The 25,328-nt window shown below is 54.9% G+C and overlaps 1 long non-coding RNA gene across 2 annotated transcripts; it reads right to left on the bottom strand.

Moving 5' to 3' along the window:
* Window positions 1-510: 510 nt before the first annotated feature.
* Window positions 511-25,328, bottom strand: LOC136168896 (uncharacterized). Of its 2 annotated transcripts, none has more exons than XR_010663352.1 (3): window positions 25,135-25,328; window positions 5,348-5,460; window positions 511-2,115 (listed from the first exon to the last, which is right to left on the bottom strand). It is a non-coding gene; the product is annotated as an uncharacterized lncRNA (long non-coding RNA). The 2 variants fall into 2 exon arrangements; XR_010663351.1 differs by lacking the exon at window positions 511-2,115 and adding an exon at window positions 4,870-4,985.

Below are 25,328 nucleotides of genomic sequence, written 5' to 3'. Positions count from 1 at the left end.
CCACAGGACACAGGGCCACTGTCGCCCCACTGTCCCGGCCGTGGTCCTGAAGGATGCCAGGGCTGGGCTGCCGTCCCGTGGGGTCTTCTCCTTGAGGAGCGTGGTCCGGGGTGGCCCTCGGGGAGCCCAGGGCACCTCCCCTTGCCTTGCTCCTCTGGCTGTAAGGTCAGCTCCTTGCCCAGAAACAGGGATCCGTGAGGAACTAGGACGGCAGCAGGGCGTTAAGTCGGTAAATAAGGGAAGTAGGGGCGCGGGCGGGGGGCACTCACATGCAGGACGAGGGCTGGCCGATGGGAACCATCGCTGCCCTTCCCATGAAGTGGGGGGCCGTGTTCACCAGCATGACCCGCCAGGTGGGCCGTGACTTCTGGGGAGGCTGGCCGGGGTAGAGCTTCCCGGGGAGGTTGGTGCAGGAAAGTAGGCGGCCTCCCCCATGTTGGGGGGCACCAGCCAGTCCCCCGAGGCCTGAACGGAACACAGCAGGGGAAAAGAGAATGTGCCCTCCTCCGGCCCCACCCCCTGAGCTGGGGCGGTTCCTGGTGCCTCCTCCTGCCCTCAGCCCCGGGTTTACAGCATCGCTGGGGCTCAGGCCTCCAGACTCAGGCTGGATGACGTCACCAAACTGGTCCTCCTGGGCCGCCAGCGTGCCCATTCCCAGCCCCGTAACCACGAGAGCCATTTCCTTGTAGTCCATGTTTTATAGACAGGAAGGTAGGTAAATAGCTGGATGGTAGGTGGATGGGTGTATGGATGGAAGGATGGAGAGATGGATGGGTGGATGAGCGGAGGATGGATGGATGGGTGTATGGATGGAAGGGTGGAGAGATGGAAGGGTGGAGAGATGGATGGGTGGATGAGTGGAGGATGGATGGATGGTATAGAGACAGATATCCCACTGGTGGGCTTCCCAGGTGACACCAGTGGTAAAGAGCTGCCCGCCAATGCAGGAGACGTAAGAGATGCGAGTTCCATCCCTGGGTGGGAAAGATCCCCTGGAGGAGGACATGGCGGCCCATTCCAGCATTCTTGCCTGGAGAATCCCAGGGCAGAGGAGCCTGGTGGGCTCCAGGGGGTCACAAAGAGTCAGACACAACTGAGTGAGTGAGCACGCACGCGCACATCCCACTGGTGCGGTTTCTCTGGAGGCTCCTGACCAACACGGGGTCTCACGGCCGTGAACCTGCTTCCAGGGGGCAGGCCGGTCTCCCGGAGGTACGGCCTTGTGGTGCAGAGCGGGACGCGTGACTGTGACGGTCTGGCCTGCAGCTGTAGGGGGTCCTGCGGGCCCACGGACAGCTCCTCTCCCCGCCCTCTGCTTTTCACGGGGCCAGCAGGCAGCACGGGGCTGCTTGGGGAAGGAGACACTGCCTGCCTGCCACGGGCTCCAAGGACCTTACAAGAGTCCAGACCCCCAACCTCACTGGGCGACGGGGAGCGGCTGGCCTGCCCAGCTACATGACCCAGCGCCCAGATGACACCCCCTTCAGGACGGGCAGCTCGGGTCACCCTGCCGCCCCATGTGCAGGGGGCCACCTCTTCCCCGGCCCAGACGGGAGCCGAACGAGAAGTCCCAAAGGGAGGTGAGGTCCTCGCAAAGGGCGCGGCTGTGTGCCCACACAGGGCTGGCACTGGCATTCTGCATCTCAGCTTCCCCGGCAGCCGCTGGGGCCCTGGGGTCCCTGGGTCAAGGACCAAGTCCTGGGACCCCGGGGGCGCCTCCACCAACTCTGCACATCGGTCAAAGTCAGCACCCCGACGTGCTGCCTGGATGCAGGTGAGAGCAAAGCAGATGCCCAAACAAGGCTTCCGCCTCCCGTGCACAGGGGACCGAGGCGCGGGGGCGCATATCTCTGTCCCCGGGACCCAACGAGGACCTGTGTTCACAGGGTTCACTCATGCTCTGCCATGTGGTTTTCACCGAAGTGACCCAGGGTGCCTCCTCCAGATCTCACCGGCAGGGGGTCTGGGGGGCCGGGGTGAGCTCACGGTCAGCAGCCCGTGGACTGAGACAACGAGAGCAAGTGTCCGCGTGGTCCTGACGCGGGGCCACACTGCTGTCCCCGCAGGTGAAGGCAGAGGTGTCCGGCCTCTGGCTTTCTGCATCCTAGGACAGACCTAAAAATGCGAAAACAAAGCCAGGTGTTCGCTGGCCGGGCAGCCACATGCCGGGGGCGGGAGGTGGGGGCTGGGGGGCGGGCGCGTGCATAAGGTTTGTGCCGACAGAACACCTGAGGCAGGACTCCCCTGGTGGCCCAGTGGTTAAGCTCTTGCCTTCCAACGCAGGGGATGTGGGTTCAATCCCTAGCTGGGGAGCCAAGATCCCATATGCTTTAGGGCCACAAAACCCAAACATAAGAAAACATAAAACAGAAGCTATATCTTAACAAAATTTCAATAAAGACTTAAAAAAAAAAAAACACTGAAGCTAGGGCTGCCCTTACGCCACCACCTCATTCTAAGGTTCACCCCTACCCCGCACCCCGCCATAGGGCGCAGCTCACAGGTTGACAACCCGATCCAGGGTCCCGTCCAGAGGTGGGGTGCTGAATTGTTGCACGTGCAGAAGCCACCCTCCCGGACGTGGCCATCGGTCCTCCCACTGCTCGCTCCAATTTCAGCGCTCACAGCGGCGCACTGGTGTTCTTGCCCAAAACCTTAAAACGTCTGTGCATCCAGGAGATGTTAATTTCCTGTTCCTGTTTTCATGATTATTGGCCATTTCTGTTTCCTATGCTGCCAAATGTCTGTTTATGTCTTTTGCCCATTTTTTAAAATTGGATCCTATGTCTCTTTCTTCTGACGCGTGGAGAAGTTTGTGTTACTGGGTAGAAGTCGTTGGCTACTTACATGGATTGTAAATGTTGTCTCATATTTGCGACCTGGTTTTCACTTTCTTTATAGTGACTTCTGTGAACAAAGGTTCTTTGTTTTTTAGCTTTTGATGAAAACTTTAATACAGAAAAGAAGTAGAAAGAGTAATGTATTGAATACACAGATATCCACGGGGAAGGCCAGTTTTATGTGTCAGCTCGTCCAGGTCGTAGTGTCCAGCTATTTGGTCAAACACCAGTTGGATGTTGCCATGGAGGTGTTTTTCAAGATTACCGTTTTTGTGTGTTTGCACTGAGTCTTCCTTGCTGCGGGAGCGGGGCTCCTCTCTAGCAGTGAGCGGGGCTCCTCTCTAGCTGCGGGAGCGGGGCTCCTCTCTAGCTGCGGGACCGGGGCTCCTCTCTAGCAGTGAGCGGGGCTCCTCTCTAGCAGTGAGCGGGGCTCCTCTCTAGCTGCGGGAGTGGGGCTCCTCTCTAGCAGTGAGCGGGGCTCCTCTCTAGCTGCGGGAGCGGGGCTCCTCTCTAGCAGTGAGCGGGGCTCCTCTCTAGCAGTGAGTGGGGCTCCTCTCTAGCTGCGGGAGTGGGGCTCCTCTCTAGCAGTGAGCGGGGCTCCTCTCTAGCTGCGGGAGCGGGGCTCCTCTCTAGCAGTGAGCGGGGCTCCTCTCTAGCAGTGAGCGGGGCTCCTCTCTAGCTGCGGGACCGGGGCTCCTCTCTAGCAGTGAGCGGGGCTCCTCTCTAGCAGTGAGCGGGGCTCCTCTCTAGCTGCGGGAGTGGGGCTCCTCTCTAGCAGTGAGTGGGGCTCCTCTCTAGCTGCGGGAGCGGGGCTCCTCTCTAGCTGCGGGACCGGGGCTCCTCTCTAGCAGTGAGCGGGGCTCCTCTCTAGCAGTGAGCGGGGCTCCTCTCTAGCTGCGGGAGTGGCGCTCCTCTCTTGCTGCGGGAGCGGGGCTCCTCTCTAGCTGCGGGAGCGGGGCTCCTCTCTAGCAGTGAGCGGGGCTCCTCTCTAGCGGCGGGCGCAGGTTTCTCAGTGCGGGAGCTTCTCCTGTGACAGAGCCCGTGCGCCAGTGTGAGGGCTCAGTAGCGGTGGCCCATGGGCTCAGTTAGCCCATGGTGTGTGGGATCCTCTCAGAACAGGGATCAAACCCATGTCCCCGGCATTGGCCCATCCGCTGGACCTCCCGCGAAGCCTGATGGAACATTTCCATCAGAAGATTTGGAGTAAAACAGATCACCTTCATTGAGTGGGTGGACCTTGCCCAGTCATTCGAAGGCCTTCAGGGCAAAGACTGAGTTTTCGCAGAAGAAGGATTCCAACCTCAAGAGTGAAACACAGGGAGCCAGCCTGCGTTCCTGCCTGCCGACCTGCCCACGGAGCGCACACGTGCCCTTCTCCCAACTGCATGAGCCCGTTCCCTGGAATAAACATCTCATTCTTCACTCCCTCTCTTTATATGTAGACACACATACACACACACACACGCGTATTTACTTTAAGATATGTGTGTTTGTAAGAGTCTCAAAGCCGATTCCATATGTCATGACCCAGAAATTGAATAGATAAGTGGTTCAGCCTTCATCTCCAAAAAAGGAAGCTGTTCCCCAGCAGACCCACCATCCCACTCCCACGTGGCCAAGCTGGCAACAGTTCCTTGAGAGCAGGAGAGCGGTCTGCGTTCCGCTTCCGCCACGATTCCCGTTCGCTCTCACGGCTGGTTTGTTCGAGTCGGCTGAGCCCCCTGCTCTGGCTGTGTCTCTTCAGCCTTTTCTGACCAAGTGCAGTTTGCTTCCACCCTCAGCATTTCTCCCCGAGCCACGAGCTCATTTCGGGAGCCCAGGTCCGCGGACCGAAGGCCCCAGGTTCTGGAGGTGACGTCCTGGTGCCAGTTTAAGTGTGCATCTCTCCCCTGCTCTTCTTGTAACTGGAAGTGATCACTGAAGGCTTAGTCAGATGGCAACTCGCCCGCCTTGGAGGGAACCCCACACAGGTGAGGCGTGGGGTCCTTGCTGCCCCGGCCCAGGAAGCACGGGCCTGCCCGTCACTCAGGGGACAGCAGCTACTGTCACTGTGAAGTCACATCTCTCCTTTGCCACGAGCAAGCACTCCGTGGGCGTCCTGGTGCCAACCGTTCCCAGCAGGCACCCTCCTCGTGGCTGCAGCGTCTGTTGAATTGATTATGACATGAGGTGTGGCAACGCGGGAAGTTGCTCTTGTGATAATGAAAGCGTTAGTCACTCAGCCATATTCGGCTCTTTTCAACTTATGGATTGTAGCCCACTAGGCTCCTCTGTCCATGGGAGTCTCCAGGCAAGAATACTGGAGTGGGTAGTCATTCCCTTCTCCAGGGTATCTTCCTGACCCAGGGGTTGAACCCGGGTCTCCTGCATTACAGGCAGATTCTTTACCATTTGTTGTGATAGGCGGCATATAAATTAATCTCGTCAAGCCCTGCCTCCTACTGGTCACAACCCCCATGCAAACCCCTTTGTCGAGAGCACGTGGGCTGATCTAGTGAGTGACTTACCTTCAACAACTGAATGAACAGTGATGGGGTGTCTTCTGAGGCTAGACCCAGCTTCCATCCTCTTATCCTCTTTCCTCACTCTGCTGGGAGCAGTGACCATATGGAGGGCTGTCCTGTAAAGGAAGAATTGATGGTTTTGAGCTGTGGTGTTGGAGAAGACTCTTGAGAGTCCCTTGAACTGCAAGGAGATCCAACCAGTCTATCCTAAAGGAATTCAACCCTGAACATTCATTGGAAGGAATGATGCTGGAGCTGAAGCTCCAACACTTTGGCCACCTGATGTGAAGAACTGACTCATTGGAAAAGACTAGGATGCTGGGAGAGATTGAAGGCAGGAGGAGAAGGGGACGAAAGAGGATGAGATGGCTGGATGGCATCACCGACTCGGTGGACATGGGTTTGAGTAAACTCCGTGCTGCAGTCAATGGGGTCACAAAGACTCAGACATGACTTAGCAAGTGAACAACAGCTATAAGATTTAAAACGTTTTCTTTATTTTTTGTGTTTGTTTTTTCATGTGTTATTTGTGTGAAAAATATTGTAAACCTATTACAGTGTAAGACTACATAGCCGATGATGTTAGTTGGATACCTAGGCTGACCTTTTTAGACTTACAAACGTGATCTCAGAACTGAACTCACTTGTATGTAGGGGACTTGCTGTCCCACATTTGGGGCTAAGCTGTCTCATACACCCGCAGACAGCTAACATGTCCTTCTGTGTCCCTGTGGGAGCTTCCCTGGGGGCTCAGGGAAGCATCTGAGCTTCTGCCTGTAGTGTGGGAGACCGGGGTTCAATCCCTGGGTTGGGAAGCTCTCCTGGAGAAGGAAATGGCAACCCACTCCAGTATTTTTGCCTGGAAAATTCCATGGATGGATGAACCTGGTAGGCTGCAGTCCATGGGGTCACAAAGAGTCGGACGCGACTGAGCGACTTCACTTTTCTTTCTTTCTGTGTCCCTTAGATGACCCTTCTCTAGAAAGACACTTTCCTTCAACTGAGACTACTTGTGAACTAGGAAGATTCTTAATTTGACTTCTTCTTGAGTCAGTTCAGTCCATTCATAATTTTCTATCAACGTTTTTGTTTCATTGAGGTTTTCAAATTTCACAGCCTACAACTTTTTTTTCTGACACTCTGTTTTGAAATAATTATAGCTTTACAGGAAGTTGCAAAAAAAATATATGGGGAGATCCTGGACACACTTCTCGCCTCCTCCAGAAAGTCTGATGGCAGAAACTGCTGTCTCAGCTGACCCCTCCCTGGGTCTTACGGTCACTACTCAAAACAAAACTAACTGACAAGAAAATGGGGAAGGGGTCGGCCGGACTCAAGGACTCTTCCTAGGAGGGGGGAATCTTTAGATCATCGTTAAGAAATAGATTAATAAAAGGGGCACTGATGGGGGCAAAACAAAGGTCTCTCAAGGATGGGTGGGGCAAAGCAAGGCCTTGCTGGTCTCCCAACATTAATGGGCCCTGAACAAGTCTGGCCTGTTTCCACCAGCTTGGAGGAAAGCAAGAAGCAGGAAGGCAGAAGTCACAAGAGGCGGCAGACCTAGACTCTCTGGGGACAATGATCTGGCAACTTAATCAGAATAAAAGTTGATGCTATATACAATAGTCAAGACATGGAAGCAACCTAAATGTCCATGTACAGATGAACGGATAAAGGCGTGGTATATATATACTAGTGAATATTACTCAGCCACAAAAAGGGACAAAATAATGCTATCTGCTGCAACGTGGGTGGGCCTAGAGAGTGTCCCACTGAGTGAAGTGAGTCAGACAGAGAAAGATAATACGTGAAACTGCTTTTGTGTGCAATCTAAAAGGTACACATGAGCTTGTTTACAAAACAGCAATAGAGCCACAGGTGTAGAAAACAAAGGTATGGTTACCAGGAAGGAAGACGGGAAGGGATAACCTGGGAGACTGGGATTCGCACATACACACCGCCGCGTTAGTTGTTGCCCAGCCGCTCCGTCCTGCCTGACTCTTTGTGACCCCATGGACTGCAGCACACCAGGCTTCCCTGTCCTTCACCATCTCCCAGGGTTTGGTAAAATTAATGTCCACTGAGTCGGTGATGCTATCTAACCATCTCATCTTCTGTGGCCCCCTTCTCCTCCTGCCCTCAATCTTTCCCAGAATCAGGGTCTTGCCCAGTGAGTCAGCTCTTCACACCAGGTGGCTTTGGAGCTTCAGCATCAGTCCTTCCAATGAATATTCAGGACTGATTTCCTTTAGGATAGATCAGCTTGATCTCCTTGCTGTCCAAGGAGCTCTCAAGAGTCTTCTCCAACAACACATTTTGTACACAAAATAGATAAATAATAAGATAATAAGAACATAAAGTAGATAACTAATAATAAGTATAACACAGGAAATTTTACTTAATACTCTGTAATGACCTATATGGGACAAGAATCGGAAAAAGAGTGGGTATGTGTATATGTAAAACTGATTCACTTTGCTTACACTGGCAACTAACACAAAATTGTAAATCAACTATCAGTTCAGTTCAGTTCAATCTCTCAGTCCTGTCTGACTTTTTGTGACCCCATGGACTGCAGCACACCAGGCTTCCCATCCATCGCCAACCCCCAGAGCTTACTCAAACTCATGTCCATCGAGTCAGTGATGCCATCCAACCATCTTATCTTCTGTCATCCCCTTCTCCGTCCATCTTCAATCTTTCTCAGAATCAGGGTCTTTTCAAAAGAGTCAGTTCTCATCAGATGGCCAAAGTATTGGCCAAAGTATTGAAAACAACGACACAGTTCAGCTCAGTCACTCAGTCGTGTCCGACTCTTTGAGACCCCATGAATCGCAGCACGCCAGGCCTCCTTGTCCATCACTAACTCCCAGAGTTTGCTCAAACTCATGTCTGTTGAGTCGGTGATGCCATCCAACCATCTCATCCTCTCTCCTCCCCTTCTCCTCCTGCCTTCAGTCTTTCCCAACATCGGGGTCTTTTCCAGTGAATCAGCTCTTCGCATGAGGTGGCCAAAGTATTGGAGTTTCAGCTTCAGCATCAGTCCTTCCAATGAACACCCAGGACTGATCTCTTTTAGGATGGACTGATTGCAATCCAAGGGACTCTCAAGAGCCTTTTCCAACACCACAGTTTAAAAGCATCAATTCTTCGGCGTTCAGCTTTCTTTATGGTCCAACTCTCACATCCAGACATGACCACTGGAAAAACCATAGCCTTGACCAGACGGACCTTTGTCAGCAAAGTAATGTCTCTGCTTTTTAATATGCTGTCTAGGTTTGGTCATAGCTTTTCTTCCAAAGAGCAAGCATCCTTTGATTTTGTGGCTGCAGTCACCCTCTGCAGTGATTTAGGAGCCCAAAAAAATAAAGTCAGCCACTGTTTCCACTGTTTCCCCATCTATTTGCCATGAAGTGATGGGACCAGATGCCATGATCTTAGTTTTCTGAATGTTGAGTTTTAGCCAGCTTTTTCACTCTCCTCTTTCACTTTCATCAAGAGGCTCTTTAGTTCTTCTTCACTTTCTGCCATAAGGGTGGTGTCATCTGCGTATCTGAGATTATTGATATTTCTCCAGGCAATCTTGATACCAACTTGTGCTTCATCCAGCCCAGTGTTTCTCGTGATGTCCTCTGCATATAAGTTAAATAAGCAGGGTGACAATATACAGCCTTGACGTACTCCTTTCCCAGTTTGGAACCAGTCTGTTGTTCCATGTTCAGTTCTAACTATTGCTTCTTGACCTGCATACAGGTTTCTCAGGAGGCAGGTCAGGTGGTCTGGTATTACCGTCTCATTAAGGATTTTCCACAGCTTATTGTGATCCACATAGTCAAAGGCTTTGGCGTAATCAATAAAGCAGAAGTAGATGTTTTGCTGGAACTCTCTTGCTTTTTCGATGATCCAGCAGATGCTGGCAATTTGATCTCTGGTTCCCCTGCCTTTTCTAAAACCAGCTTAAACATCTGGAAGTTCACGGTTCACCTATTGCTGAAGCCTGGCTTGGAGAATTTTGATCATTACTTTGCTAGCATGTGAGATGAGTGCCATTGTATGGTAGTTTGAGCATTCTTTGGCATTGCCTTTCTTTGGAATTGGAATGAAAACTGACCTTTTTCAGTCCTGTGGTGACTGCTGAATTTTCCAAATTTGCTGGCATAGTGAATGCAGTACTTTCACAGCATCATCTTTTAAGATTTGAAAGAGCTTGACTGGAATTCCATCACCTCCTCTAGCTTTGCTCGTAGTGATGCTTCCTAAGGCCCACTTGACTTCGCATTCCAGGATGTCTGGCTCTAGGTGTGATCACACCATCGTGATTATCTGGGTCGTGAAGATCTTTTCTGTATAGCTCTTCTGTGTATTCTTGCCACCTCTTCTTAATATCTTCTGCTTCTGTTGGGTCCATACGATTTCTGTCCTTTATTGTGCCCATCTTTGTATGAAATGTTCCCTTGCTATCTCTTATTTTCTTGAGGAGATCTCTAGTCTTTCCCACTCTATTGTTTTCCTCTATTTCTTTGCATTGATCATTAAGGAAGGCTCTCTTATCTCTCCTTGCTATTATTTGGAACTCTGCGTTCAGATGGGTATATCTTTCCTTTTCGCCTTTGCCTTTAGCTTTTCTTCTTTTCTCAGCTATTTGTAAGGCCTCCTTAGACAACCATTTTGCTTTTTTGCATTTCTTTTTCTTGGGGATGGTCTTGATCACTGTCTCCTGTACAATATCATGAACCTCTATCCATAGTTCTTCAGGCAGTCTATCTATCAGATCTAATCCCTTGAATCTATTTCTCACTTCCACTGTATAATCATAAGGGATTTGCTTTTGGTCACACCTGATGGTCTAGTGGTTTTCCCTACTTTCTTCAATTTAAGTCTGAATTTGGCAATAAGGAGTTCATGATCTGAATCACAGTCAGCTCCCAGTCTTGTTTTTGCTATATATACAAACCAACTATACTGCAAGTATAAAAAAAGAACACAAAAGTGGACCAAAGTGTTCCTCAGCTCAATCCTCTGCTGGGGCCCGAGTCTTGTGTGGAGTGGACACCAGGGTCGGGGTGGAGAGACGGGGTCCAGAACTCCTCAAGGCCAGCGTCCTGCGCACGGTGGGACCAACACGGGCTGGAGAAGCCAACAGGTAGAACAGCGGGGTGAGAGGAGACAGGGCCGCGGCCACGGCGGGATGACGCCGTCAGGATGTTTGGACGGCTCTTGGTGCAGACATCATGCCCCCTTTACCTAGTGGTTTAGGAAGTGGACATTATGCCGCAGTAGGGGCTGCGTCCCCTGCCTAGTATTATGGAACCAAACCTTGTAGATGGGCCCCGGAGGAGGCCACTGGGAGGAACGTCAGGGTCGATGGAATTAGGGTTGAAGTTCAGAGACGCCTCGGGATGCTTGGACAGGCTTTATGTCACACCTTCGGGCCTCTTCCACCCGATTGTGCTGGGGGATGGGGTGGACGTGGTGCCTGGCTCAGGGCTGTTTCTCCTGCCTGGTCTTGTAAAGTTCGTAACTCCGCCCTTCAAGCTGTGTTCACTGGACACGCCGAATGGGAACCATCCCATAAGATGCCCTGAGCCACCCACCAGGGAGTAGAAGCTGGGGTGCTGGGCAGGCAGGTCCTTGAGCGATGCCCTGCGGGCAACCAAGGCAGAGGCTCAGGGCAGCAGCCGTGGGCACCTCCTAGTGATGACCGCCGGGACCTCAGACGCGAGAACTTCCGTCTGCGTGGAGTTCTCGAACACCTGCTTGTTGTCTGCCTTGTTACCAAACGCCCACTGGCGCTACCCTGGTGGCTGAGGATGCAAAACGATCACGAACGGCGTCCCTGGTGGTGCCGTGGTCAAGAATCCACTTTGCGATGCAAGAGACGCCGGTCTGATCCTCGGTCCGGGAAGATCCCACAGGCCGCAGGGCAACAAAGCCTGCGCACCCCCACGACTGAGGCTGAGCTCCGCAACGAGAAAAGTCACCGCAGTGAGGAGCTGGAGCACCGCAGCCAGAGAAAGGCTGGCGCGCAACGACCAAGACCCAGCACAGCCCCAAATAAAACACAGGAATTAAAGAAAAGATCATGAAACCTGAAATCACCCAACGTCCAGAATGACACGGGGGGAGGGCTCTAAGGGGGCGGAGGTGCCCCGAGGAGCTGCAGCCTGACGTGGACACGCCTTCCACTGGGAGGTGCAGCCGGGGAGCACAAGGGGGTCCCCCACACCGGGAGCCTCTGCTTCCCCGGGACTGACCTTGGGAGGAGCTGCTGGGCCGTGCTGTCCCTTGGACGCGGCCCGACTCGCAGCCCTCCCCTGGCCGACCGAGAGCGGCTCGGTGTGCGGACGGCAGCCACATCCTGTCTGGACAGCCCTGCTCTGGCCGAGCCGTAGGCAGCTCAGCCTGGCGTTGAGCCGGATGGCGCGTGCTCTCCTCGAATCGGTGGGGGGGGGGGCGGGGGGCGGGGGGGAGGTCCGGATGGTAGGGAAAGTCCTGACATTTGGGTTTTTACCAACGAGTGGGCAGCGGCCAAAGTCCTGGCCATCTGGTCGGGCAGGAGGCCCGTGGAAACCTGGCCTGTTGCAGGGACGTCCATGAAGGACACGGCCTCGCAGAAATCTCTGTGGGAATCTGGGGTGTGCGCAGGTAGGCACATCGGTGCCCCTCAGCACAGCCCCGTCACAGGTTCAGAGGCGACTGGAATCGGCAAGCGGATCCCTGTGTTCTCATCTGAGGCATGCACCTGGGACCCTGGGGTGGGTGGACGTGGGGGCACCGCAGGGGGACGGGGTCCACAGCCTCAGAGGCACGGCATCCCGGGGAGAGACGGGGAGGCTGATAGCGTGTGGCCAGTTCCCCGGGCCGGGGGGAGGCCCCGATGGAAGCTGGCAGGGCACACTGAGGCTGGGAGCCCATGGTCTGCACGGAGTCCCGACGGGAACAGACGCTCACCCTGGACGACGTCTGGCTGACCCAGACCCAGACGCTCAGAGACCTGAGAAACCGGAACAGGTGGGGAGCAACAATCTGGGTGGCCAACTGCCGTGGCTTCCGAACGAGGAACCCTGTAGGACCCAGAATGTGCAGCCTGGGAGTGCGGGTCTGAGGGACGAGGGGACCGGGCGCGACTGGTGGAGCACGGGTGCGGGGGGCACGCACGTGGGTGCCCACTCTGCGTGGGGGGCCGGTGGGTGACCCCCCGGCACCGACACTTCCGTCTCCCGGGTGGATCGGGGGCAGCGAGGGTGGAGAGGATGCTGGCGTCATTGTGCAATTCCTGCCGGGCTGGGGGGGAGGGGGCGGGGGGCGGACACTGTCCTCTCTTCCCCAAATCACTTCAGTTTTTTTCCTACTTGACGCAACACCAAAAAGACCAAGTCTGCAACGACCAAGGCCAGAAGCAGGGGGGTTTCTTATGCAAGAAACTGCAACTGTTTTAAATTTTAATTTTTTATTGGCGTAGAGTTGCTTTACAAAGTTCTGTTCGTTTCTGCCGTCCAGTGAAGTGAGTCAGTCACATACACACGTCTATCTCGCCCCTCTTGGATCTCTCTGCCACCCCACCCCCTCACTGGAATTGATAAAAATGCACTTGTTTTCAGTCACAAAGTCCTGTCCAACTCTTTTGTGACCCCATGCGCTACAATGTGTAGAACGGGTAACTGGCGGGAAGCCGCCATGTAACTCAGGGAGCTCAGCTCACGCTCGTGATGGCGCACAGGCGGGGGCTGCAACTGTGGTTCTAAACCTGAACACCTACGGGCCTAAAGGGGCCAGGGGAGCCGTGTCGCCCCATTTGGCAAACCTGGGCTGACAGCAGACGCCCCTCGTCCTGCACCCGCCCGGACAGGCATGGACTGTGGGGAGGCACTGCTGGGGCTCCTATCCCAGCTGCAATCTAGACCAGCTCATCTGGGAACCAGGGAGAGAAGGAACAGCAGCTGGGGGCCAAGGGATGAGCCCACAGGTCCTGGGATGTGGGGAAGGAAGCCCAGTGTCACACCAGCGCCCGAGTTAGGCTCAGAGCCGGCGACGCTGGTTCTCGTTTCAGCTTCACCAGAGGCCTGAGATGTCAGGCCATGGGGCCAAGGCCAGTCCTGCTTCGGAGCCTGACCAGATCAGCCTGCAGTCCTGAGGGGCCTCGCCCTGGGGGACGTTCCCACCCGACGTGACAATGGACTGTGCTGATTCTAGCGAGGCACCCATATCATTTGACATCGTTTGGCTGTAAGGGATCTGGTTGGTGACCAGAGGGTGGCCTGTGATACAAGAAAAAAACAAATATTTGGCTTTGGTTCTGGCCCTTGACACAGAGTCCCTAGAGCCTTTGGTATCTCTTGGGATGTCCCTAGCTGTCCAGTGGTTAGGACTCCACACTTCCGCTGCAGAGGACGGGGGGTTCCATCCCCAGTCAAGTAACTAAGATCCCATATCCCGCACAGAGTGGCCAACAATAAATAAATAAGGCCCTTTCATCTCTGAAGTAATGAGCATGCTTTGTGAGCTAAGGGGATGACAGGTGTCTGAGGGCCCCTAGGTCCTTTTAGGACGAGCGCTGGTCTCCGAAAGGACCCGGCGTGATTAGAGGGTTGGCCCTGTCAGCTCCACCCCTTGACCCCCAGGCGGGGAGAGCGGCTGGAGGCTCAGTCCTTTGGCCGGGGTGTGGTTGGGGGTCCCGTGGAGGGGCCAGGAGGGCCGTGTCCCCAGGGGGTCACGGAAGCTCCACAGCCTCCCCCTCCCTCCCCTGCTCACCCGAGCACCGCATCCATCCGGCCATTCCCGGGTTGTGTCTTTTATAATAAACAGGTACTAGTGAGTGAAGCCCTGTCCTGAGTTCTGTGAGCCGTCCTTGGAAATGATGAAAGCTGAGGGGGCGGGGTGTGGGAACCCCCAATTCACAGTCAGAATTAGAGGCGGTCTGGACTCGGTAGAGGTGTGGGGACTGTCTTGCAGGGCTGAGTCCTTAACCGGGGGGGTCTGACAGTAAACCAGGCGGACACTGTCAGAATAGACTTGGACTCCCCCCAACTGGGGTCCAGAGACTCAGAGAAGTGCGTGTGGTGTCGGAACACCCCCCACCCCCAACCAGGGCCGTGACAGACAAGCTGCTGTGGACATCTGTGTGCACTGCCTTGAGTGGACGTAAATTTTCATTTCTTTTGGAGAAATGCCCAAGAGTGTGATTGCTGGTTTGTGTGATACTTGCATGTTTAGTTTTACTGAAATAAATAAAAAGCTGCTAAGGTAACCAAATACGCTCTCACCACCCTTTTAATCTCCTGCTGATCTGTTCGTAGGCCCCTTTTACTTTCCTAATGCTTTTTCACTGGTCTGGTCCTTTGGTGATCCCACTTGCCAGGCTCTGCTCCTCTGGTCCATCTTTCCAGGGAGGCGGGTGGCTGTGTCCCTCCCACATCCGCCTGCTCCCACCTCGTCACCTCCTGCTGTCGCTGGGCATTGCTGTCGGCCCTTCATCGTTTGGGGTAAAGGCTTTAAACTCTCTTGTTCCTGACTTCTGTCCTCCTGAGTCCTCGCCTTCACGGAGACAGTCCCGTGGGTGAGAGCGCAGGGCGGGCTCCAGGCCCCGCATCCGCTGTCCTCCAGGAGCCAGGGAGGCTGACCCCGCAGCTTCATCCTTGGCCCGTCCTGCCCACGTGACCGTGGGCGCCCCCTCCCCTGTCCGGGGTCAGTCAGGGACGCTCGCCCCACAGTGGGCTCCCGGGACAAGCCCAGGCCCTGGGCCGCATTCCCGTACAGAGTGGTCTCCGGCTGCCCTTCATCCATGAATAGAGGGGCCTGGCGGGGCTGCAGTCCACGGGGTCTCAAAGAGTCGGGCACAACTGAGCACTCACAGAAATACAGGCACGCTGCGGCCCTTTAACAGGCCAGCCCCCCAGACTTCCTCACGCCTGCGCCTCCTGCAGAGTCTCGAGGGCAGCAGACAGACCGGCAGACAGACAGACTGGCAGACAGACCCGAAGACAGACAGACGGGCAGGCAGACAGACCCACAGACAGATAGACCCGCAGACAGACCCGCAGCAGACCCGCAGACAGACAGACCCACAGACAGATAGACCCGCAGACAGACCCGCAGCAGACCCGCAGACAGACAGACCCGCAGGCAGACCTGCAGACAGACCTGCAGCAGACCCGCAGACAGACCCGCAGACAGACCTGCAGCAGACCCGCAGACAGACCCACAGACAGATAGACCGCAGACAGACCCGCAGACAGACAGACCCGCAGCAGACCCGCAGACAGACAGACCCGCAGCAGACCCACAGACAGACAGACCCACAGACAGACCCTCAGCAGACCTGTAGGCAGACAGACCCGCAGACAGACCCGCAGACAGATAGACCCGCAGACAGACCCACAGACAGACCCGCAGCAGACCCGCAGGCAGCCCGTGCTCAGAGGCTCTGCTGGGCTCCACCCCTGGAGCCCTGTGGGGCAGCCCAGCCTCTTCCCTCCCGGGGGGCGTCTGCCGGCTGCTTGGGTCTTCAGCACTGACCAGTGACCCCCCGCCCCGGGTCACCCCGGCGGGTGACGGCTGTGCGCTGGCGGCCGTGGCTTGCCGAGAACCTGGGGGCCCTGCTGTCCGTCCTGTCACCTGCCTACTGACACGCCTTCCGTAGGCCCAGTTTCACAATCGTGGGCAGGACGCGGAGGCCGGGCTGCCCCCTCAGCGCCCCCGGCCCCTGTGCTTCGGGGGCCGCAGGGGTCCCTGAAGGCACTCGGCGCCCGCCCCCCGCAGGCGCTGACTGGCTCCTGTCCCGGGGGCACACAGGCCATGCTTCGGGGGACACGGACGACACGGGCCGCAGCGGCGGGGACAGCCCTCCCGGCCCGTCGGCGGCGCTCACACGGGACAGCGCAGCGGAGCAGGAAGGCTGATGCATATTGTCGGGTGCAGCCCTGGGGTCCTGGCTGGTGGCAGGAAGGGGCAACCTCCGAGAGCCCCCACCAGGGGTTCTCACCGCCCCCAACTCTGTACCATGGCCAGCAGCTCTCCGTCCTGCTGGCCCGGGCACCTCTCCAGACGGTCAGAATGACCCGGGAGGACAAACACTCGGGCGCTCATTCCGGGGGGTTTCAAGTCCACATCACGCAGGAGGGGCGGGGTGGGCCCCGGTGGCCTCTGCCCTCCTGGCCCGAGCGAACGGAAAGCCCCCAGTCCAGGAACAAGCGCAGCGAGGCGGCCCAGGCCCCGGTCCTGGCTCAGAGGCTCTGCGCGGCCTCAGGGGTCGTGGTCACGCAGCAGCCCCACAGCCAGCCCCGGGTGTCCGCCTGCCCACGTGGCCACAGTGTCTGCTCACCTCTGCCGGGAGCTGGGAGGCACCCGAGAGCTCACCCTCCCCTCCGGCCTGTCCGGCACCTCTGAGCAGCTCTGGGGATGGCGAGGCTGGGGGTCTTGTCTGAGCCAACACATCTGGGGGCTCAAGGGCCTCGGGGGGCAAGGTCTAAGAAGCCCCCGGGGACTCAAGTCTGCTTTGTGGGTCCCTCACACCCCCATCCCCACAGCAAGCGACTGGGCAAGGACCCCTTGCCACCCGCTGGCAGCTTCAGTGACCGCCGCCCCCACACACACCCAGGCCCAAGTCTCTTCCAGGCTGCAAGGATCCTGACACCAAGATGCCGGAGTGCGGTGGGGGCCCCAGGCAGCACCAGAGAACAGCCACTGGGCTGCTCAGGGTCAGAGCCCTGGACCCGCCGGCAGCTGCCCCTGCCCTGGCCTCAGCCCCGGAGCTGAAGGCTCCAGTAAAGCTGGGACTGGGGTCCCCCAAGGGCCCCTCAGGCTGCCTAGCATCCGAGTGGCAGCAGCTGTGGGCTGTGAGCTCACTCTCAGGTCCGACACCTGTGGCCCAGCCTGGGGGTCCCTTGACAGCCTCCAGTGAGGGGTCCCAGGGCCCCCAGGGTTAGTCCTGACCCCACACAACAGCTGCAGCGCCAGCTTGGAGGCCACGGTCTGTCCCACCCCCGTGCACTCAGCGGGCCCCCCTCTGCCCACGGCACCAACGCCCACAGACCCACTCAGGCACCAGGACCCAGCTCAGAGCTGGCAACACCGGCAGTGACAGAGGAAGACCTACCAGGGATGTGGAGGTAGGAAGACGGGGTGGGGGCGGGAGCCACGGTGGGCGCTGTGGAGGGTCTCAGTCCAGCTGCTGAGCAAGCTCCAGGCTGAGGCCCAGAAGGCCAGGGGAATGAACAGTGCATGTGGGTGTGTGGGTATGTGTGTGCACGTGGGTGTGCATGTGTGGACAGACGTGTGTGTGCACACAGGCAGGTATGCACATGGGGTGTGTGTGTGGGTACACGTGGATTTGTATGCATATGTGTGGGCATACGGCTGTGTTTGAGTGTGTATGTGCATGTGACATTCCAAGCAGAAGAAACCAAATGTCCAGCTGCTGGGAGGTGTGGGGCCCCGTGCCAGGAGCGAGCACGCCTGAACGTCCAGGCTAGGGAGGGGTGATGGGTCAGCTGCGGCCGCAGACTGGAGGAGTGTGAGGCTGTAACGAAAGGAAGACGGGACAGGTGACACGGGCGTGCACGGCGCCCGCTCCCTTCCAGGCTGGAGCATGTGGGCGGGTGGGACACACACACCCCACTACCTAGGCCTGGCCCTCCCGTCCCCTTGCCCAGCAGTCCCAGAGGCCACCTGTCCCGTCGGCCAAGCTGCAGGTGGAGGAGGGCCGCCAGCCCGCGTCAGACGTGCCGCCAGCTGCTGACACAGCCTTGAGCGCGTGTGGGGCCGTGTGCACTCACACTTCTCTGCCCTGGCAGCGGCCACTGGGGCCCTCGGGCTCGACACACAGGTCTGACCCTTCCCCTGACCTTTGCCCCACTTGCCCCAGGTCAGACGGGAGTTCCCCTGGGCCTCTGTTACCAAGCTTTGACTTTGCCAAGTTCTGAATTTCTGAATATGTGCTCATATTCACTTTCCTTTCTGCAATATGTGCTCATATTCACTTTCATTTCTGTTTGCAAAGTGGACCTTCTCGACCCCACCTCTTCCGCGTACACACGAGGCCAAGAGCGACGAACACAGAGCGCCCTGACACACGCAGCATTCTGTTTTCCGGCTTCCGCCCTTGGCTGTTGGCTCGGTCTCCTCGCGGGCCACTCGCAAAGTGACCACGAGGTGTTCTTTACCGAAGGCCCTGGCATCACGTGGACTGTAGCTCCCGCCTCTGCTTCCGGCTCTCACGGCCACCGTAACTGAGCAGGACCCGAGGGGGCTTTCCAGGACGGCGCTCCCCCCGCCATGTCCTCCACCTGCCTTTTGTCTGTAGAGAAGCTTTAGTCAAAGGATCAGTTTAGTCAGAGAACCGAGAAAATGTAGAAACAAACAAAAACAGTCAAATAAGACAAAATAATATCAGGTTAGCCGCTAAACAGAGTCAAGGGCCTGTAGTGACTCCTCCAGGGCTGAGGCATATCCTTTGAGCTGTTTTGCAGATACCGAGCCTCCCTTGTGGCTCAGACGGTAAAGAATCCGCCTGCAACACAGGAGACCTGGGTTCCATCTCTGGGTCGGGAAGATCCCCTGAAGAAGGAAGTGGCAACCCACTCCGGAATTCTTGCCTGGAGAATGCCATGGACAGAGGAGTCTGGCAGTCTACAGTCCAAGGAATCACAAAGAGTCGGACACAACGGAGTGACTAAACCCACAAACCCCCACGAGGTGGAAGAAGTTAACATGTGCTGCCCACCTGCATGGAGAACCCAGACACGTTGCAACCAAAAGGCTGATGATGCTGACTCCTAACTGCCTCACCACCGACCAATCAGAAGAGTGTCCGCAAGCCGATCGCCCTCCCCACAGCCTGCCTGCCTCACCCTGGAAGCCTCTGGGGAGTTCAGGCCTTTCAGGCAGTAGCAGCCTGGACGCCTTGCTCGGAGCCTGCAAGAGACGCTGCTCTTTGCTCCACCACGACCCAGCGTGGGTAGACTGACCGGACTGCACACGGGCAGGTGGACGCGGGCCTGGCTTGGTAACACCAGCAGCCTCTCTGCTAAGCCAGGGCCACGTCATCTCAGCTCCAGGGCATATTTGTCACCACAGTACAACCTGGCCTACGTGACTAATACAGGAAAAGTTGTTTGAATGTTGTCACAGCAGAACACCGAAATGAGCAATTATCCAACAGATCGCCTGGATGCTGGGGGGCACGCTCTCTCTGCAGCGCCTGAAGTAGGACTCAGGTTGCCTCGGCTCATGGCCTGGCTCCGTGCCACTGTGCCTCATCCTTGAGAAGGCCGGCCCGGCTGTGTCATCTTGATGAGAACAAAAGTGAGTCATATGCCTAAGACTAGAGTCAAGGGCAAGACTCCCCAAGGACAGTGGACAGGCATCCCCAGGTCCCACAGCAGAAGTGTGGGCACGGGCCGGCTGAGGGTCTGGGGACACCAACACGATGTGTCAACTTTTGAAGTCAAAAACTGCAGGACCAAGAGGAGGTACATGCCGACTGACGTGTCCCCAGCTGGTGGCCTGGACCTGTTGCGGCCGTAGCCACAGGCGGGGCAGGCAGCGGGGAGGCCAGGCTGTGTTCTGTGTGTGACACGAGGTCACTGGCGAGCAGGGGCCCCCGTGGGAAGAGGTAAGGCTAGGTGCTGGGCGGACCCCACCTCCGGCACGGTCAGTACAGTCACTCGCGGTCACGTGACCGTGTTCCGACCAGTGGGATCGCAGGGGACGGGAAGCAAGCTACTTCCCACGTGGACCCCCTTTCAAGGTGACCTTGGAGGCCACAAGTTTCCAAACAACAGAAGATGAGGAAGAGTTAACCCATATAAGACTGTGTGTGTGTGGAAAGAAAAATGCTGAGAGTTTAGGGTGTCTTTGTTACTGCAACAGAATCTAGTTTCAGAGCGGTGGCTGGGCCAGCAAGCAGCCCCTGAACGGGGTAGAAATTCGGATCCTCACAGCGCCCCCGCCACCCCCACCCCTGCTGACCTCACGACTCAAAAACGCTAGGCTGGGGCCCAGCAATTGCGTTCTAACAAAGTCCCCCCACCAGGGGAGTGTGACGTCCATCTGACACAGACACTGAAGCCCCATCCCGTAGACCCCTGCGGGATTCCTGGGCGTGGAAGCCTTTCAAACAGGTGCTAATCAGGGAAGGGCAGGGATGTGGAGACAAGGGAGGAGCATCCGAGATACAGTAGTGAAGGCTTGGCCCTGCTTCCACCTGGAGAGATACACAGAACAGTACCTTTGACCTCTCAAACCCCAAACAAATGGAAGATGTTAGCATCTTCATTCCAGAGAAGGTTGCAGTTTGATAAACTTGAGAACCAGAGAAGCTTATCAGGAGACCCACCTGTATCTGTGCTCAGCTTCTTCAGCCGTGTCTGACTCTTTGTGACCCCACGGGCCGCAGCCCACCAGGCTCCTCTGCCCATGGGATCTTCCAGGCAAGGATCCTGGAGGGGACTGCCATGCCCTCCTCCAGGGGGTCATCCTGACCCAGGGATCAAACCCGCACCTCCTGCCTTGGCAGGCAGGTTCTTTACCACTTGAGTGCAGGGCCGGCACTCACCCTGACCCTTATTAGCAGCCCTTGCCCTTGAGCCATCACCATCAAATTCTTCATCAAATCGCCCCAGGGCGGGAGCACACAGGTTTCCAGGGCAGGAGCCCATGTGTCCCCCTCTCCTGGTAAAGCTGTTCTTTTCTGCTTCACCCAAAACTTTATCTCCGCGGTTCAATTTGGCACCAGTGCCCAGAGGCAGAGCTTTCGGTATCAACAGGAGCAAGGGCAGGACTGGCATGAAGGATGGGTGTTCCAGGTTGGTGAGTAAGCCGTGAAGACAGGAAGTGGCAGGACAGCAGGTGACAAAGCAGATGTGAGATGAACTCAGGGCGGGCTGGGAGGATGGACGTGCGGAGCTGGGATCTTCAGCCTCGGGTGAGGCAGGTCCAAGGTTGACGAGATCTGAGGGGCAGCAGTGGGCTCTCACAAGTGGGGTCAAGGTCACCAGACATGGGCCGTCAGCGGTGTTGAGTGCGTTGTCCTGAAACCATGTAACTCAGATTGGGATTTGAACCCATGAGGCTGGGACTCAAATCTGGACAAAACTCGTCCTTTAGCTGAGATCACACACCTGGCTTCAGGAGTTAATAAGGCTCGGGTTCTTGATCTCTCATCTCAGAAAGAATTCAGTGAGAGAGAAGGTAATAGGCAAGAAGTCGATGTTTTCAAAAAGAAACACTCCACCAACAGAGTGTGGGCCATCTCAGAAGGTGAGGGTGGCCTTGAAATATGCTGTGGCTAGCTTCTATGGGCTGGGTAACTTCATAGAGTAGAAATAAGGGGAAGGAGTATTCCAACTATTTTGGGGAAAGGGCGGAGATTTCCAGGAAATAGGCCACAACCCACTTTTTGGCCTTTGATGATTGGCGTCAGAACTGTCATGGCAGCTGTGGGTGTGTCGCTGGGCTTGCTGAGGGGTTACAGTGAGTGTGCACTGAGGCTGTGCACCGAGGCAGCGTGTGCATGTGTGTGTGTGTATGTGTGAGACGAACTGACGTGAACGTCCTTCAGCCGTGTCCGACTCCACGACCCCATGGGCTGTGCAGTCCACGGAATTCCCAGACCAGAATACTGGAGCGGGTAGCCTTTCCCTTCTCCAGGGGACCTTCCCAACCCAGAGACTGAATCCAGGTCTCCTGCATTGTAGGCATATTCTTTACCAGCTGAGTCACAAGGGAAGTCCTGTGTATATATATGTTTTATATATATATATATATATATATATATATATATATATATATATATAAAATATATGTGTGTGTGTGTGTGTGTGTGTGTACACCAAGGGAGCATCTCATGCAAAGACGGGCACAATAAAGGACAGAAATGGTAGGGACCTAACAGAAGCAGAAGATATTAAGAAGAGGTGGCAAGAATACACAGAAGAACTACACAAAAAAGATCTTCATGACCCAGAAAATCATGACGGTGTGATCACTCACCTAGAGCCAGACATCCTGGACTGCAAAGTCAAGTAGGCCTCAGGAAGCATCACTATGAACAAAGCTAGTGGAGGTGATGGAATTCTAGCTGAGCTCTTTCAAATCCTAAAAGATGATGCTGTGAAAATGCTGCACTCCAGATGCCAGGAAAGTTGGAAGACTCAGCAGTGGCTGAAGAGGGAGCTCATGGGGCCTGGACTCCGTCTCAGGCCTGTCCATGCTGACTGTGCTCAGCCGCCTCTCCAGTGGACTCTGAACTCTGCTCAGCACCCATGGAAATGACAATGGAAGGATAAGACCCCCTCCAGACAGGGGAAACTTCAAGATCGTATCCAGGTTACTCATCGCCTAAGAGAAAACATACACTCATCACCCCTGCCTCCGGACAGGCCATAATTTTTTCTGTACCAATCGGAGCGTAACCTCGGGCTTATTGATTATTGGTCAATTGTTTAACTGTTTGAACACATGATACATGAATGATGGGGTTATTGGGATTGCATTTACCCTTCCTTTGTTTATGTAAGTCTCAAGGAATTTGGGGTGGTGGGTTCAGACATGTACACATGGGGTATAAAAGATTTTCACAAATGCTGGTTGGGGTCCTTGGCTAAGAGAGGACTCTGTCTTGGGCCTGCCAGTGTAATAAACTTCACTCCACTATCTGCATTGTCTTTCTGAGTGAGTTTGTTTCCCAGAACGCATGGCTATAACATGGCCACAGGACAGGAAAAGGTCAGTTTTCATTCCAATCCCAAAGAAAGGCAATGCCAGAGAATTCTCAAACTACTGCACAGCTCTGCTCATTTCACATACTAGCAAAGTAATGCTCAAAATCCTTCTTGTTGAGGCCAAACTTCAACAATACCTGAACCTACAACTCCCAGATGTTCAAGCTGGATTTAGAAAAGGCAGAGGAACCAGAGATTAGATCAAATTGCCAACAGCCATTGGATCATAGAAAAAGCAGGAGAGTTCCAGAAAAACATCTACTTCTGCTTCATTGACCACACTAAAGCCTTTGACTGTGTGGGTCACAACAAACTGAAAAATTCTTAAAGGGATGGGAATACCAGACCACCTGACCTGCCTCCTGAGAAACCTGTATGCAGGTCAAGAAGCAACAGTTAGAACTGGACATGGAACAACAGACTGGTTCTAAACTGGGAAAGGAGTATGTCAAGGCTGTATATTGTCACCCTGCTTATTTAACTTATACGCAGAGTACATCATGAGAAACGCTGGGCTGGAGGAAGCACAAGCTGGACTCAAGATTGCTGGGAGATACATAAATAATCTGAGATATGCAAAAGAAACCACCCCAGTGGCAGAAAGCAAAGAGCAAGTAAAGAATCTCTTGATGAAGGTGAAAGAGGAGAGTGAAACAGCTGGCTTAAAATGCAACATTACAAAAGACAAAGATCATGGCATCTGGTTCCATCACTTCATGGCAAATAGATGGGAAAACAATGGAAACGGTGACATTCTTTATTTTCTTGGGCTCTAAAATCACTGCAGATAGGGACTACAGCCATGAAATGGGAAGACACTTGCTCCTTCAAAGAAAAGGTATAACAAACCTAGATAGCATATTAAAAAGCAGAGACATTACTTTGCCAACAAAGATCCATATAGTCAAAGTTACGATTTTTCCAGTAGTCATGTATGGATGTGAGAGTTGGACCATAAAGAAGGCTGAGCGCCAAAGAATTGATACTTTTGAACAGTGGTGTTGGAGAAGATTCTTGAGAGTTCCTTGGACTGTGTCAACTACAAATTGGCATTTACTAAGAACATCACCAACAACTAAACAACAAAGATGTTTGCCATCTGACTCTATGGAGACTGAACCCCAAGCTGCTATAGGCGCTGACCTTCACCAACCCCCGAGTGAGTTCAGGGTGCAGTGAGGCACTCTGTGCTCCAGGGAATCTGGTGGGACAGGTCTTTAGACAGTTGGATGTTTTTAGGAACAGATTTTATGGTCTCAATCCTTGCATCTCCTCATATCTAGAGAAGCACTAAATCCCTTCATGGTGACCTCAGATCCTCACGACTAACAAAAAACATTTTGTAAAATGAGTGCTTCATAGTATTGAACTCCCCCTTCACCAAAACCTTATATATAGACTTTCCCCCACAGCTGCTTTGGAGCCGTCTCTCGGAGCTATCTGTGATGCTGCCTCCTGGGCTGCAGTCCTCATTTTGCCCCAAATAGAACTCAACTCACAGCCCTCAAGTTATACATTTGTTTTAGTCGACAACTGCAAGGAGATCAAACCAGACAGTCCTGAAGGAAATCAATCCTGATATTCATTGGGAGGACTAATGCTGAAACTGAAGCTCCAGTACTTTGGCCACCTGAATCAAAGAGAAAGAGCTGACTCATTAGAAAGACCCCGATGCTGGGAGAGATTGAAGGCAGAAGGAGAAGGGGATGGCAGAGGATGAGATGGTTGGATGGCATCACCGACTCAATGGACACGAGTGTGAGCAAGCTCCAGGAGATGGTGAAGGACAGAAAAGCCTGACGTGCTGCAGTCCATGGGGTCGCAAAGAGTCGGATACGACTGAGTGACTGAACAACGACCATATTGAGACTCAAGGTCTAGTGGAAGGCAACTCGTCCACCATCTTGGACCCACTTGGTGCTAGTCAGTTTCTGCCGCGTCCTCAGGCCATGCCATTCTTTCAAGGGCTGTGTCCTGTCTGCTCCCCTCCTGTTTCAGTCCCCCCTGGGATGGACACGGGGCTTGGCTGGAGAAGAGGACCAAAGGCCAGTCTCCTCCAGATCCACACACCTGGCTCAGGGATGGTGAGGCAGTCCCCTGCTGACGTCAGGCTCCAGTAGCAGTTCCAAAGACACAGCATGGGAATCAGCATTCTGCAGAGAAACAGCCATAGGATGTGTGTGTCCACAGGAGGATTCTGAGGACAAGGAAGCCGCTCACCCCATCAGGGAGGCTGGGAAGCTCCGGGTCCTGGAGTCGGCGTG

Source organism: Muntiacus reevesi, chromosome 5, assembly GCF_963930625.1.
Source record: "Muntiacus reevesi chromosome 5, mMunRee1.1, whole genome shotgun sequence".
In the NCBI taxonomy this organism is placed as follows: Eukaryota; Metazoa; Chordata; class Mammalia; order Artiodactyla; family Cervidae; genus Muntiacus; species Muntiacus reevesi.
This window is presented reverse-complemented; position numbering and strand designations above follow the sequence as displayed.